The 16,636-nt window shown below is 40.9% G+C and overlaps 1 protein-coding gene across 1 annotated transcript in view; it reads right to left on the reverse strand.

Moving 5' to 3' along the window:
- ALK (ALK receptor tyrosine kinase) overlaps positions 1–16,636 on the reverse strand; it is a 608,021-nt gene that overhangs the window by 376,635 nt on the left and 214,750 nt on the right. The window lies entirely within an intron of this gene.

Genomic DNA, 16,636 nt, shown 5'->3' on the forward strand with positions numbered 1-16,636 from the left:
GCTCCAATCCTGCTTCCTTCCGCAGGGTTTATTCCTCTGAGCACAGTAGGTCTTGCTTTTTCCTTAACCATAAAATAACCTCCATATGCTGGGAGAATTAAAATATCAGCAGACTTGAGCTTTATTCAACTAAAAAATTATGTGAGCAGAAAGCTTACACTTGTGCAATGGGACTTCCCTTCTTTGTGTGCCCCAAATCTGTTCCAAAGGTTTGGAACAAGCCCCAGAACAGATTTAAGGGCACATGGGGAAAGGGGAAATCCCATTGCACAAGTAGAAGTAATTCTGTTCATGCAAGGAGTTACTTATCTGGTTCTGAATTAGTGGGATAGAACGGGCAATTTAACCTCTGGCACAATTTACCTGAAAGGCCTGCTAAAACATTCCTGTGGAGCAAACATTTGTCCCTCTTTTCCATAGGCTGCCCACTGCCTGAATAGCAGCAGCTTTGGCATAACTTCACTCAGAAACTGGGCTGCTTCTATCTGGGAAGTGACCCCACTTACTCAGGGATCATGTAGTAAACATGATTTATGTCACAACACCACACAGTCAGTCACATTTGTGTATGTGATGGTGAAGTCATAAAGTCAATACAGAGTAAGTAGAATTCCTGGATCAGTATTGGCTTTGCTCTGAACAAACCATTTGTCCCCTTCTGCAATGTCGAAAAATGAAAACAAATAAACTGCTGTGTGGAGGATGCTTTTTTGGAGCTGATAAAAGTTTAGGGAAAAGCAACTCCCCTTTCAACTCAGCCCTAGTAACTAGTTGTTATGTTTATGCCAATATAAATGTATGAGAACAAAATGTATATGAATAATACAAAAGAGACAGAACAGTTCTTTTTGGCTTTTATTCAGAGCACTTTGCATAGCCCAGTACAGTCACAAAAACTGGAAAAACCAAAGCATAATATTTAAATTTGTGAGTGTTAAATTTGTGAGAGCATAAGAGAAAAACATGTCTGGTATATAGGTTGAATATAGGGGCCCAAAATATAAGGCCCCTATTTAATCTAGTGCTGGGAACCAGAATAGGGGATTGATCTTTATTCCGGCCATTGGCCCGTTACACGACAGTTTCCCATACCAACATATTATACTTAAACCTCCAAATTTAAAATCCAACCAGAATAAATATGCTCACATTTGTTCCCTAGTGCTGTTGATTCTTTTTTAACTCATTAGTGTCATGTTTTTTCTTTCTGGTTAGCTATTTGATTTCTGAAAAGCTGTGCACACTAATTCTCTTTTAAGTGAGTTCCCCCATTATGGAAATCCTGACTATCTGTTTGAATGCTATGTCCTCTATTAATCTTCCGATTCCAGTTAATAGCCTCTTAGCGCTGTGTTTGAATTAATCCACCACTTGCACAGCAGCTTGGTTGCAGAAAACTGAGCCCTGGAAGTTGACAGATTCAAAGAAATGCCGGGGGTGTTGTATCATTAACAGTTGATTGAAAGGAGAATTCTGGCTGGCACAGTGTCTCCTGTCAAAGTTATGCATTGTGGGCCAGTATGGGCATAACACTACTGTTATGTACTGAGTTGAATAGGATCCAAAATGCAGCTGTCTGATTGGTTCTAGAACAATAGGATCCAAAATGCAGCAGTCTGATTGGTCCTAGAACAATAGGATCCAAAATGCAGCTGTCTGATTGGTTCTAGAACAATAGGATCCAAAATGCAGCTGTCTGATTGGTTCTAGAACAATAGGATCCAAAATGCAGCTGTCTGATTGGTTCTAGAACAATAGGATCCAGAATGCAGCAGTCTTATTGGTCCTAGAACAATAGGATTCAGAATGCAGCAGTCTGATTGGTCCTAGAACAATGCAGCAGTATGATTGGTCCGCAGGAGCCACCCAATTCAGCTCCAGGTGGAAGTGAATCCACAACCTGATTGGCCTACAGGAGAATCCTGGAATTAGCCAATCACGTGCAGCCCATTGTGTAAATAATGTATACAAAGCAGATATTTTGGGGGAACTTCCATTTCCTCCTCACCAGTATGAGCTGAATAAAGAGCATGAAATCCACTCTCAGAGGCAATCTGTAATTTGATGGTGGCTTGAGAGATCCTCTACTAAACCCTCAGAACAGCAGACTAGTTTAGAAGGTGGAGCCCTGGCTGCATAGGGCAAACAAGTCTGTATTCTAACACCTCACCCCCTCCCTCCCCCACAGGTACCTGCCGCTTGAGGTTATTCCCACCTGATATTAGAAGACCCACCCCACAGAGTGAGAATTTTAATGCCAACACAGAAAAAATGATTACAGAAATCATGTCAAAATGTTTACCATATAGTGTCATTGTCAACTCTGCAACTCTAACCTCTCCCACCCGAGTCTCCTTTTTATTCTTCTTCACGGTGTACATCTGTATACTCTTTTAGTACTGCAGGGCAAACTGATTTGATCTGGGAAATTAATTTCATGTTTGCACTGCTTTTTACAATTCAATAAATAAACAAATGGAAAGTGATTTCCAGGGCTTCATTTATGCATTGCGACTTGGTATCAAGTTTGCCAGCAACAAGAACTTCGAGTTGCTTGTTTACTGCCTTTTAAAAGCAAGCCAAATACAAAATTAATTTCCCAAATCAAATAAAAGATAACAGCCAGGACACATTTCCTACATGTCAGGCTTTAATCTCACTTATGCATTTGTTGTTATTTTCAGTAATGTTGTATCACATATAATTAGAAAACGGAATCCTTTGGAGAGAAAACGTTTTCTGATAAATTGGACTAGTTCACAGTGTACAGGGCTGTGAGATCCCAAGCTGTGTTTCTTGATATCTGAATGCCTTTGTGAGGATATACAATATTCATTTTGTCTTGCATCCACCTTTAGGGTGACCAAAGACCAAAGAGGGCCTTTTGTAAAAGAGGTGTTGCATGCTATCATACAGAGAGAAAAACTGCACCTTTTGAAATTCCTCTATGTTTTTAAGGTACAAAATTGTCCTCTTGACCTCCTATTGCATCTGTTTATCCTACCTACTGCCTACCTACTTACTGCCAATGAGGTGCAGGTTTATAGGCTGTCTACTCTCCCATAGTTAGATGTCACTCCTGCCTTTGTGTCTATTTTGGCAGTACTATGACAGGACCTAATAATATGATCCACAACATCAGTGGCTCATTCACCTGGTCATCCTCCATTGTGATATCTGCCATTATCATCTCCCAGTGACACTCTTCTGCATTCTACATTGGACAAACAGGCTAGGCCCTATGCAAATTATTCATTTTATTATTTATTTAGTTAAATTTATATACCACTCTTCATCTAAGGATCACAGGGCGGTTTGCATAACATAATAACAACAGTTCAAAAGGTCATAGATAGTTTAATTAGTCACCTGGGAGAAAAGGAAAGTTTTCACCTGGTGCTTAAATATATGTAATGAAGGCACCAGGGAAGCCTTCATTAATAATGGACACTAATCTGACAACAGAAATGGCAATGTTTCCAAATGCAGGACAAGGTATTTCAACTTCCTTGGGTGCTCTATCCTAGTCCTAAAGTGGCCATTTTTTACCAAAGAAACTTCAAAGAGATGAATCCCTTAATTAGCATTCATCAACAGGTTTAATTATATCACCTGTGGCATGAATCAGGATAAAGGTTTTATTGCTCTATGTATGTTAATTAGCTCACCTATGCCAACATATCTCTGTGCTAACCCCCAACAACTGGTTTGTGAATGGCCACTGTTAATAAAATCATTGTTATGGTCTGTACCTCGTGTATTCAATTTCCCTCTGACCTTACGAGTAACAAACCCACACAACTGTGTGTTTATATGTGTATCTGTATCTCAGGATAACACTTCATGCACCTGCTTCATGAAAGCATATGCTGTGGCAAATTTGTTAGTATTTAAGCTGCCACATGGCTCTTTTTTGTTGTTTTATATAAAGTTGAACACTTGGCACTAGTACAGAATCAAAATTTGAGACTTGAGATGCCAGTGGATGGGCCAGTATGGACATGGCCAGTGCTGGCAGGGATGTAGAGGGTTTGGCTGTTTTAAGATCAGACTTCTGTGAATATGTGAATGCTAAGCTCTTTATGAATTCTATCTCATACAAATGTTCTCCTTGATAGTTGATGAGCTGAAAAAATTGTGTGTGTGAAATAGGACATACAATGAATCTTTTCTTTTTTTCTTTTTACCTTTTACCCTTTTTAAAACAATAAATCTATGGTTAAACTAGACTATAAACTCATGCAGCATCTCTATATTACTTGCTAGCCCACTATATCATCACATTGATTATTTACCCATACAAACATCATGGGAAGCCTGAAAATAAAAAGGAAGATCTCCCATTTAATAGGACTCATTGTTCCATTTCCCCCAACCTATAATCCAGGCTACATGACCAGAATTCCTATTAAACCTACCTGCTTAGGCTTTCTCCAAAGCAACTCCATTTCTACAATAGTGTTTTTAAAATATGCATTTAACATATTTTAGACAGCAAGCCAGTACACTGTAGAGCTATAGTAACTCATCATGATTTTAAATCCATAAACAGAATATGAAATATGTCGTTATAGAAATCCCCCTACACCAAAGCTATGATTTCTATTTTAGAATACGAATGGGAAAGCAATGTGCATTATTATGTTGATTTTAAAGCTACTCAGTCTTCTAACTATCTTCAGTCACTTTCCAATCTTACTTAAAATATCTAATGAGAGACAGATTTGGACACTCTGACTTCTCATCATTCCACTAGCTCTCTGAACAAATTATCTTTAGTTCACTGACATTCTAATTTGCCAGAGAGAGACAGAATTGTACAAGGAAGTTTCTGATCTATAATATTTATCTTGCTTGGCTACAATTATTCCTGCCTCCATTTCAACCATTCACCACAGTACAACATGAATGAGGAAATACAATTCAATTTGTTCTGAGCTGGCTGAAGATAGCAAGATCTTATTTAAAGGCAATCCTGTAAGGCATTAAAACTGCATTCCAAACAATGTTAATTTTAACCAGAAGCATATAAGAGAACTGTCAAAAGAATTGACTGGACAGCTGAGAAGAATGGAAATGAACTAGGAAGTAAAAGTCTGACAGCTTACTCTAAAAAACAGTACGATTCATTTCAACAGAGTTTGCTACAAAAGGGATTTTATTCAGACAATGTTTGGGGGAGTGACCATAGGAGTGGGATACTCATATCAGTTTTGGTGATCTTTGCAATTTCTCTGGGGGATGATTGAGCAGGAATGGCCAATAATTTTCACTGACAGACCATGAGTTTAAGAAATAACACAACACATGCCAAACTTCATGTCGAAAGAATCCCAAAGTGGGAATTTACCACACCTGGAAGAAATGCTGCACATTTGTGGCTATACTTTTAAAATAGAAGGTGGGTCTGATTCTCACAGTGGCCAACTGGATGCTTTGGGGTGCTTATGGGAAGCCCAAAAGCAGGACATGAAGGCAATTTCCTGCTGCTGTTCCCCAGTGACTGGTATTTGGTCATGGAGGTTATATATAGGCATCATGACTAGAAGCCATTGATAGCTTTATCCTTAATAAGTTTGTTTAACCCCCCTTTAAAGCTATCTAAGTTGGTGGCCAACACGGAATTCCAGTGCTTAGCTGTACACTGTGTGAATAAGTTCTTCCCTTTGTAAACTCATCTTCATCCTCTCCAGCATGCATTCACTACTTGGTTAGGAAAGGAAATATTCAGGGGAGTGAGTTTGTTCTGTGGGATGTTCAAGCGTGTGATTCTGGAGAGCTGAATAATATTTCATGCTCTTATCACCTTGTATAAGGTAATTGATTTGATACATGGTTAATTAGCAAGAAGATACAGAATCAATATTTGTATATCAGGGACTATTTATTTTATTTGTATTTTTATTACAGGGCTATATCCTTCACAGGAGCAATTTATCGACGTGTCATTTGCTGTTGCCCTGTTGCCCTGGGACTAAAGCGAAGAATTGATGCTTTTGAATTATGGTGCTGGAGGAGACTCTTGAGAGTCCCACAGACTGCAAGATCATCAAACCTCTCCATTCTGAAGAAAATCAGCCCTGAGTGCTCACTGGAAGGACAGATCGTGAAGCTGAGGCTCCAATACTTTGGCCACCTCATGAGAAGAGAAGACTCCCTGGAAAAGACCCTGATGCTGGGAAAGATGGAGGGCACAAGGAGAAGGGGACGACAGAGGGCGAGATGGTTGGACAGTGTTCTCGAAGCTATGAACATGAGTTTGACCAAACTGCGGGAGGCAGTGGAAGACAGGAGTGCCTGGCGTGCTCTGGTCCATGGGGTCATGAAGAGTCAGACATGACTAAATGACTAAACAACAACAACAAAACTTTCAAATGTCCAATACCTTGGCAGATTAGAGCAGGGATAGGGAGCAGATGACATTATACTCCAGTTCCCATCATCCCTGACCACTGACCATGCTGGCTAGGACTGCTGGGAGTTGGATTCCAATAAGATCTGGAAATCCATGAGTTTCTCATTGCTGGGTTAGCAGAACACTGGAGCAGCTGACTAAAAAGTTTACAAGCAAGAATTATATATTTCCACTGTAGACTCAGAGGACTATTAGATGCATTGTTTTTTGTTTGAAAGACAAACAATGCATTTAGCTCTATGTTTGCAATTTCTCTGTTGTTCTGTATTTTATGTTTCCAACTAAAGAATTAAAGTGATTCTGTAGGTTACATTACTATTATCACTGTCAACAGATGGGTAAAATTATGACCATGGGTGGAGAGTTATTGATCTGCAGTATCTGTTGCCTGAACCTATGAAATTCCTTGGTGTCCCTGGTCTAATCCCAGAAGCAGACTGTGTAGTGGGTGGTGTGGCAGACCTGCACTCACAACATTTGTGTCATTGCTGTTTACTTGAATGGTGCAAGGGCAGGGCAGGTTAGTGGTGAAATAAAAGTTGTGCAGATGCATTGGCTAAGCCAGTCTTCCACCCCCCCCCCCCCGGAAGATACCTGTGTTGACGGAGCCTGGAGAGCTGCACCACCCTACAAAGCCAGCCACTCCTGTGTAATCCAAAGCCAATGGCCCATAGAGCAATGGCGCAATTTTGATTATATTGAAAGTCAAAGCAAATATTCAATGCATTGTAATGCAACAAAGAATTGCACTTTTTCGTTCTTTCCCCCTTTTTTGCAATCCGCTTTACTGGTCTGTCACTTAAAACTTTGACTATTTGGCTTTCTTAGTTTGTTGCTTGGGAAAGACAATGATAAATTTGATCAAACCTCTGTTGTTATTGTCCTTCAAAGGGGAAAAAAAAACCCTCACAGCAACCTTTCTATTGATCCCTGGGTTCAGTAAAAACGTGTTTTTACAAAGCCTTATTTCTGGGGCTAAATCGAACTGACAGGAACCCTTTATGGGAGGAAAACAAACTCCCTAAGGAATAAATGAGGAAAAAGCAGCAGGGATCTAAACTGTAATGCAGCAATGAATTGTAAACACTAGATTCTCCCACTTTTTCTGAAACACTCAACCTTTTGGGATTTGCCTCCACTGCCAATCAGCAGCTTCCCGTATGTTCAATTATAGTTACTGTGCCATGAGCTATTAGTGGGGCTGAATCTGGAAAGATTTCACAAGACGTTCACAGCTCCCTCTTTGTGCCCTACCTTTTCTTTAAGGAAAAAAATGTTCCATAGTCTACTGAAAAGAGTAACTGCATACTGGCAACATATCACCACTGAGCCACAAACTACCCCAAGGGAACAGTTCAAATTTGCTGTCCATCAGCATCAATATTTAAAAGTTGCAAGTGTAACGCTGTGGCAACTGGTAGATTTTAGATTACACTCCTTTCCAGTTTTCTTTAGGAATACAGCCCTTATGGTTGCTTGTTAGAGTTACTATTATTTTTTATTTAAAAAAATGAAATTGTATTAAGATTTTTCACAATACAATAAAAATAAACTAATCTAAACGAGAGAGAGAGAGAGAGAGAAAGAGAGAAAGAGAGAGGTAGGAGAATGTAAAGTCCTCTCTTATAAGTATATCTTAACCTTTGTCCCAGACAGAAAAAGGTGAGCCCTCCCAGCTCTCACCTGGGAGCTTCCCTTTCTTCCCCTAGCTTCTCACCCTGGGAGATCTCTGCTTCCCTGTCTCTCACACAAGGTCCTTCACCAACTGTCCATCAACTTCATCTGCATGCAATCCAATAGCTTTACTATTATGTGTTTCATTTATTTTTTGATAAACAATTTTCTATTCCACCTTTCTAGTGCAGACAGCTCACCGTGATGTAAAACCACATGACCATAACATACATTAGAAATACAATACAAGCACAACATTAGAAATAAAGCAAAGGAAGAGACTACTGACCAAAACTTGACTTTTACAGCAAATACTTAGCAAGCAAAAGCCCATAGGACTAGATTAATCTATCCACTAGTATGCACTAATTTGCCTTCAGTATTGTGCACTCCTAGAATCAGCATTACTTATTTGACCAAGAAAGGTTTGCCAATAGTGCTAAACAGCATTCATAATAAGGTAGATGTGCTTTCTATGACTGAATCATTGTAGCTAAGCATTAGTAGAAAAATCTCAAAGACTTGTGTCTAAGATCATGCTCTCTTTAATGCTTATCAGCAGTTGATGTACTAGAATATGTGTCCTAGACGCAATCTTATTCAATTCAGAAGTTATGTTGCTTATCCTTTGACCTGCTAATTCCCCCTCTCAGGGGAAAGAAACTGCTGCTATGATGGCTTAGAGGGACCATCACAGAGCAATGGATGGAAGTCTAAGAGCACAGGCTGTGTAAAATGAAATAATGCTGAAGTACTGGGGGGGGGGGGACCACTGGAAAGATTGCTCTCTATTGTTCTCTTTACAAAAACCAACCAACCAATAATCTATAAATCTAGGGTTGTCTCCAATCTGGGTTTATTCTGAGTACGGCTGAATTTAGGCAAAAAAAGCACTGGTTTCTTCCCAAATGTTTGCCTTGAGGGTAAGTGGGAGAACCTCACACCCAATACCAAAATTCAGCACTGAAATCTAGGAAGTACACGGCAAACAAAGCAAGTTAATCTATCTAGACAGCCATGACTCCTGGCATTTTTGTAAGAGATTAGGCAAGCACAAAGAGACTGTGGCAGATGGAGACAATCTAAGGGCTAGCAGAACATAAAAGGCCAGTCTATGGGAACAGGTTTGCACAGTTCACAATTGTATTTGGACTGAGAATGCGGACAAAACAAAAGCCAAGAGTTTTATGGATGTCATGAAGGAAGTAGTAATCTGGCTGGAATCCTAGTAATCCCCACTGAAAAACTGGCAGAGGAAGAAATCGAAACTGTTCTAAAAGCCAAGAAAGCAATGAAGAGGGACTAGTTCTAGCTATCATGGGGATTCCCCAGACTGCAAATCTTAACTGTAGTTAGAAAGCTTCCACTATATATCTGCTGCTATCTTTTCAGTAAGAGGCAAGAAAAGGCATTTAAACGGACAGCCAGTTCTCTCCATTTGGCACTTGAAACCCTCTTGGCAATGTCAGCAGAAAAGTAAAGGACAGAATTTGTCATGGAGGCAAGATAGCATTCTTCTGGTATAGATGTTGGCAGGACAACATACAGGAGCTTAAATGCAGATTTCCATACTAGGGCTGCGTACAGACTAATCCATTTGTAGCACAAAAATGTAGTCTCTCTCTCTCTCTCTCTCTCTCCCCCCCCCCCGCCCCTCCCCCAATCTGGATTGATTCATGCTCATCCTCAACATACTGCTTTCAAACTAGATTGATCCTAGATTTTGCTATCCACAAGAATGGGTGCGGTTAATTGATATACATTTGAAAACCCTCCCCTTGATTAGCTTATCCACACACCTTTTCCTCTCTGCACATGCCCCGGCAAATGAAGAAGGAAGTGGTGGTTGTGATTTTGGTCTACAACAATATCATTGGTCTTGTGTGAATACACACATACCTTGCCAGGACTACCTGCACCTGTTTTAATCTGTTTTCAAATGGACACACTGAGAGGTAATGCAGAATCTACCTGCAATATGTATTTATTATTATTATTTGGAATGAAACCAATTTCTCAAGAAGAGCTTTTCAGAGGCAAATGAAAATATTCAATAGTTCTAGATTGTGTGTGGACTAGATGGGGGGGGCGACAAGTACTCTGGTCTCCATTGATTCTAGAATAAATGTCATGTGTGTGCAGCCTAGATATATATATCACAAGGTAACATCTTCATGTTCTGTCAAAAACAACCTGGTAAAGAAAAAATAAGTCAGGTTTTTGGGGTACAGAACTAATGAACTGTACTATAGATGGATTCACTTCATGGCAGACATACATGAGACTAGTATTAAACAGTTCCCAAAAGATGGATAAATCTATCAATTTCAGTTTTTCAGTTTCCCAATCCTTAAAGGATAGTTTGCCATATTTCCAGTTTGCCCTGTTTTAAAATTTAAAAAAAGCTTATCAAAATTTGTCAGCATTTTAGTCTGCATTTTTCCTCATGTATTCATTTTTGCAATCCATTTCCAATAATTTAATGCATTTTTATGTTCTTTTTCACTGATATGCATTTTAATGCACATTTCCCATAATATATGCATTTTTGTACATAGTTTTCAATTGACATAGTGAATCCTAAAATTCAGATAAGTGTGCATTTTGAAGATTGTTTACATGTGAGAATTACCGTATTTTTCACCCTATAGGACGCACTGTCCCATTAGGCGCACCTAGTTTTTTGGGGGGGAAATAAAGGGGAAAAAATTATTTTTTCCCCCCCAGGTGCGGGGCTGGGGCGGGGGAGGCCCAAGCTTCCCCCGCCCCAGCCCCCAAACAGGCAGCTCTCTGCAAGCCGTGGGAGCCCAGTGCTGGCTCTCGCTGTTTGCGGAGAGGTCCGCGAAGCCTGGACGCGCTGAGCTCAGCGCGCGCAGGCTTCGGCATGCAGGCAACTCTCCGCAAGCAGCGGGAGCGCTCCTGCTGCTTGCGGAGAGGTCCGCGAAGCCTGCAGAGCGAGAGGGGTCGGTGCGCACCGACCCCTCTCGCTCTCCAGGCTTCAGCGAAAGCCTGCATTCGCCCCATAGGACGCACACACATTTCCCCTTCATTTTTAGAGGGGAAAAAGTGCGTCCTATAGGGCGAAAAATACGGTAGGTAGGTTCACATTAAAATGTGTATCAAACGAAATCATCCCCATTCCTACCCATAGAGCCAAAACCAGATAAGCAATACATGTTGTACTCTTCTCCTTAGAAATCTAAGTTGAATATGAGAAACCACTCTGTTTTCAACATTAACTTGAGTTATTTTTTGGCTCTGTGGGCATTGTGTAGGCAAGCCTCAAGGACTGAACACAATAATATAAACAAGCCACTCTGTTGTCAAATATGAATTGACCCCAACTACATACACTCAAGCAGTTGCTTGCCTGCAGAGTTTGGCAATCGAACAAACACTATTCTCTGGAACTTGTGCAGGGCTATCCATCAATGTGCCCTGAACTATTGATTTTATTAAACACCTACCAAGATCAATTTGTGCGTGTGTATAGCTTTTGTCTTGCTAGCCAGCTCCAATCTTATTATGTCTGCAGTACTTATGCCAGCAGACAATTATTTTGCGCTACCTAGATAACAAGCTGATAATCCAAGACTCTGGAAGAAAGGAAGCCAGCTTTTCGTACAAGTACACTGCAGTTAATAAAGCACAGGTGCTTCTGCCTAAAGTAGGGCGACCATAAGGAAAACCACACAGTCCTGGCTGCCATGCTGTGCTGGTATCTGTCTGAGAGCATGAAAGCGGAGGAATGAAGTCGATCCCAGAAATTACAAGTGTTTACTCCAACGGCCGGGAAGTGGCTTCCACCGAAGCCACCTCAAATCCAATAAGCCTTACTGAAACTTTGATTATAAGCAGAATTATAACTCCATTACTGTAATCACTGTGGGGAGGGAAAATAAGCCAAACCGTGCACCAGGCAACACTAATTGGGAATTAGAAGACAAAGGGAGAACATATGGCTGTTCACGTAGGTGCAAAAGACTTTCTAATTTCTAAATTAAATTAAAGGAGGGGAAAGAACCAACAAAGATATTGCCATTGCTTTTGAGGTATTGGGAATTCTCAAGCCTGAAAGAAAAAAAGCCTTCACATTACCCATAAAGTGCTATTCAGGTTTGTTAGCTTTTTGTTCACCTGTACTGCTCCTGTACTTTTAATAGCAGCCTGAAAAAGGTGCTGGTTTCTTCAGCATTTTTTCATGCCAGGAAAAAGCTTTGGAGCCTAAATTTCTGAATGTCAGGTTGCTGTTAAAGACAGAGGAGCAGGGCCACTAAAAAAATCTGGCACCCCTACTACTGTTATCCAACACTAATTTAACACCAATAGCAGAGCTCTGATGTGTTGGTGTAATTTGGGGAAAAAAATAATGGGTGAAATTGCTTGGGTCATGTCTTGAGCAGTCTGTCCCCCTCGTCTGGATTCTGTTTAGAGAAAGACTCAGCTGCACTGAGTGGTTAGAAATAATTCAAGGCTAGAGATGGAAGGGAGAGACAACCCTGACCAAAGAAGAATGGCAAATCAAGTTGATGGACTATGCTGAGATGGCAAAATTAACTGGGAAGCTCAGGAATCAAGAAGACAAGAAATTCAAAAAAGAATGGGAAATGTTTATAATGTATATACAACATTATTGCAAACAGGTCAAAACGTTAACAGGATTTTAAACACACTTGTAACAGAAAGTACAGATAAGTCAGGAAGATGAAAAATTGGAGAAGTATTGATATGCAGTTGAAAATAGAATTAAAAGGACCCATGGATGGGATGGAGGGAAGACAGGAGAGTCAGAGTATTCTCTGTATTTGGATTTTGTACTGTTGTTGTTTTTTTATGTATGTTTATTATTATTTTCTTTTTTCTTTTTCTTCTTTCTTTAACTTTGAAAATAAAATAAATAAAAATAAATAAATAATTCAAAGCAAAATGCCTGAAACATAACTCATCCATCCTCCTTTTCTCTAAGCAATGTGTGCATGTACAGTGGGAGATATGAAGCCAAGGCTGGATTCAGAAGCAGTTTACAAGTGTGAGGTATTGGCAGGTATTTGCTCAGTGCAAGTTATCTTGCTGAGGGTTACATGCTAGTATAGCATGGAGAGTTGGCATGATAAAATGCTAGTGGGTATCTCTGTAAGCTTCTATCTTAACCAGGTTTAATTCTAAGACCAGAAGAACTGCATTATAGTAGATTAGTTCATGATGTACCAGCATCTCTTACTGTTTATATAGCTAGGGTATTTATGCTTCTCCTGTGCCATGAGACAATAAACCTTTCATACTTTCATACTTTGAACTGAACTGAGTGGGTAAGGAGTTTTCTTAACCAGGAACTCTGGAAAAGGCTGACTAATGGAAAGCAAAGGAAGACTCTGGTGTTCTGCTGGAAGACGGTGCATACTCTGCTGATCACATTGGTCAAAGTGTGGTGTAGTACCAACATCAGATGGTGGGCCCAAGTCAAACAGGTTATGGGCCAACTGACTTCTGCAAGTGTAATGTGATGTTGCTTCTGCAATCATCAAACCGAGACACAGCCCTATATAGTAGTATCAGCTGCAGTTCTATTGTTAGCTCTTGTCATGAGTCCTGTGGTGAGGCTGGTCCAATCAGGACAGGAAGTAGGAGGAGTTGGAGCCTGGTGACTCCATGAAGGGGCCAAGTCAACTGGGATGGGTTTCAGAGTCAGCAAAGGAAGAGGATGCCAACCATGATGCAGATCTTGGGAAAGGGTGCCAGCCCAACAATGCCTGGGTTCCTGTCTTGCCCCCTCTTCCACAGAGCTCCTCTGGGCTCAAAGCTCCTGTCCCTGGAGATATCAGAAGCCATGGCGGACATGGAGCTACCAGTGCCAGGGTAACGGACCTCTCAGGTCCAACCCTCTAGAAGGAGTGCTCACTTGATGGCTCAATCCAAAGACACTTCATGCTTGCCTCATTAATGCTGAACCCACATCCATATAGCATGGGCTCAAGATCCAGCGGGAGCCAGGGCAGCCCTTCCTTAACTGAAAAGTGCCTTTTCACTTAAAGGGCCTAGTCTACTCCATTAGTATTGCACCCTGGTCTCACTGGGGCCTCTGCTGTAGAGTCCTCCAAGTCTGAAGACAGCAGCACTGCGCCTTCAGTCTGGAGTAGTACTTGCACCACAACTCTTCTGGGCTTCTAGGGCTGACCCTGCATGCCATTTCCCTTCTGCTTCAGAGTCCTTACCCTCATACCCTGAAGAAGGGGAATCTGACTCCAGGGTCATATGTACTTATTTGCATGTACACCATGGGTTGGCAAACTAAGGCCCGGGGGCCAGATCCAGCCTTCTAAATGCAGCCCATGGACAGTCCGGGAATCAGCGTGTTTTTACATGAGTAGAATGTGTGCTTTTATTTAAAATGCATCTCTGGGTTATTTGTAGGGCATAGGAATTCGTTCATATTTCCCCCCCAAAAAAATATAGTCCGGCCCCCCACAAGGTCTGAGGGACAGTGGACTGGCCCCCTGCTGTGAAAAAGTTTGCTGACCCCTGATGTACACAGTGAAAATTCTTACTGGTCACCAGCAATTTTGTTTATTTGAATTCCTTTGATCATCTTCTGCAGTTGGGTGTGAAAGAAAGAAAGAAAGAAAGAAAGAAAGAAAGAAAGAAAGAAAGAAAGAAAGAAAGAAGATGGCACATGTTAGGTTTTAAAAATATATTTCTAGCACTTTGAGTTTTGTCAGTGCAATCCTACGCTTGTTAATTCAGAAGAAAGTAGTCAATAAAATATCTTCCCCATTCCCCGCAAATCTCCTGAAAATTTCACACACTACATGATGTGAAAAACTCAACACTCATAATTGCTTTGAGCGTAGTAAAAAAATTCTCACCTGTTCAGACAGTGGGCAATTAGGTGCCAATTTAAAGAATGCATTTCCCCATTCATTCCCAAACCTGTAATCTTTCCTCTCCCCACCCTGCAGCAATCTGGATTAATTTGAACAAAATTCAAGTAAGTTTTATATTGGTTATTAACTTTCCACCATCATTATGGGAAGTTTACACGGCTAGAAATAAATATGAAAGTCTCAGTGTACTTAAAGACTATTGGAACCCAAATCACAAACACTGAAGATCTGTTCACCATGGAGCTCTCCTACTGATAAGTCCTGTTTTGATTTGCTTTAAATTACATTCACATAAATAAATAGCTAAATAAATGCTGAATCTTGATGAAGCAAAACTGAGGTTATTAACAGGCTAATCGTTAAGCATGCCTCTAGGGCAGCAGGCTGCCTCTAGTCAAAACTTCATTATCTTTCCAAATTCTGTTAACTAAGTAAATGAGATGACCTATTTACTTAAGATATAAATTTAATTAGGAGGCTGATTTATTTATTCACCTCTCATCAATAACATCCTTCATCAATGTAGTTGCAGCCGTGAAGAGGTAAAGAGAGAGTGATAACTACACACTGCAGGTACCAGATTATAAAGTGTCTTTTTTGCAGCTGAATGAACTGTCTGCCGCAGTTATGACATTTCTTGGGCTTTATTGAACCAAGTATCATATTCAGGGCTTGTTTGTAACTCCTGGAAACTGCCTCATAAAGTGCAAAGGAGGAACAAGATACCCCTGGAGAAGACCTGATAACATGTATAGGTCATTTGCTTCATACAACTGGAACTACAAGGATTGACTTCTGTTCCTTCACACACCAGCAAGGCACCTCAAATTAAACCATCATACTCTCACTTTGTACACGCCTCTCCTGATCCCTAGCTGATAGTGAAGGTCAGGCAGTGGGGAATACCTTTAAGCCAAGCAACAGGTAGATCAGCAAACAAATCCAAAACTAAAGCTGACCAGGAAATGCCTTAAACAGTTGTTCAAGCGCTAGCCAGAAACCTACTAAGGTTGAAATATTGCTGCAGAGAGGTGCATAGACTTAGAACTGCCTTCCTAGGGGTGTTAAGTTCTTGGGTTAAAAAGATTACACCTCTATTACCTGGGGTTGCATGGGGGCAATAAGGGCAAAGCTCATGGCATATGTACTACTGCAGTAGGTGGCTGGTGCTCATTAGGACTTGTGGGGCAGAGGACAGGGAGACCAACAGTTATGTGGAGTCAAAGCAAGTGACAGGTGGAGCTTGTGACAAGCAGATTGGTTGTAAGCAAGAAGGCAGGCAGACCTTGCTGCAGCAGAGACCCATTCACTCTTATGAACCAGCCTCCACTGACTACTGTGTCTGGACTAGTGTGCTGAAGGCAGGATGCGGCGGTTGTCCAGCAGTTGCTTCTGAGATAGTCCAGGCAAAAGGTCTCAATCAGTGGCAGAACCCTCAGTCTCTGTGAATTACTCTTCTGAGCCAGAGGATGAGTCTGGGTCTTGGGCCATGGAACCTCATTCAACATGCCTACCCATTCATGATTTCAACCCCCTCCACTACTCTTCACCTTTCTGCAGCTTTTCACCTGCTAGATGCTAATCTTCCTAGTCAAACACAATAATCTTCTCCAGAGTTTTTGACCCAACCATTCCCTGCCTCTGATGTTCATTTCACCCCTTTCAT

Source organism: Podarcis erhardii (genome assembly GCF_964252035.2).
Source record: "Podarcis erhardii genome assembly, chromosome: 3".
NCBI lineage: Eukaryota > Metazoa > Chordata > Lepidosauria > Squamata > Lacertidae > Podarcis > Podarcis erhardii.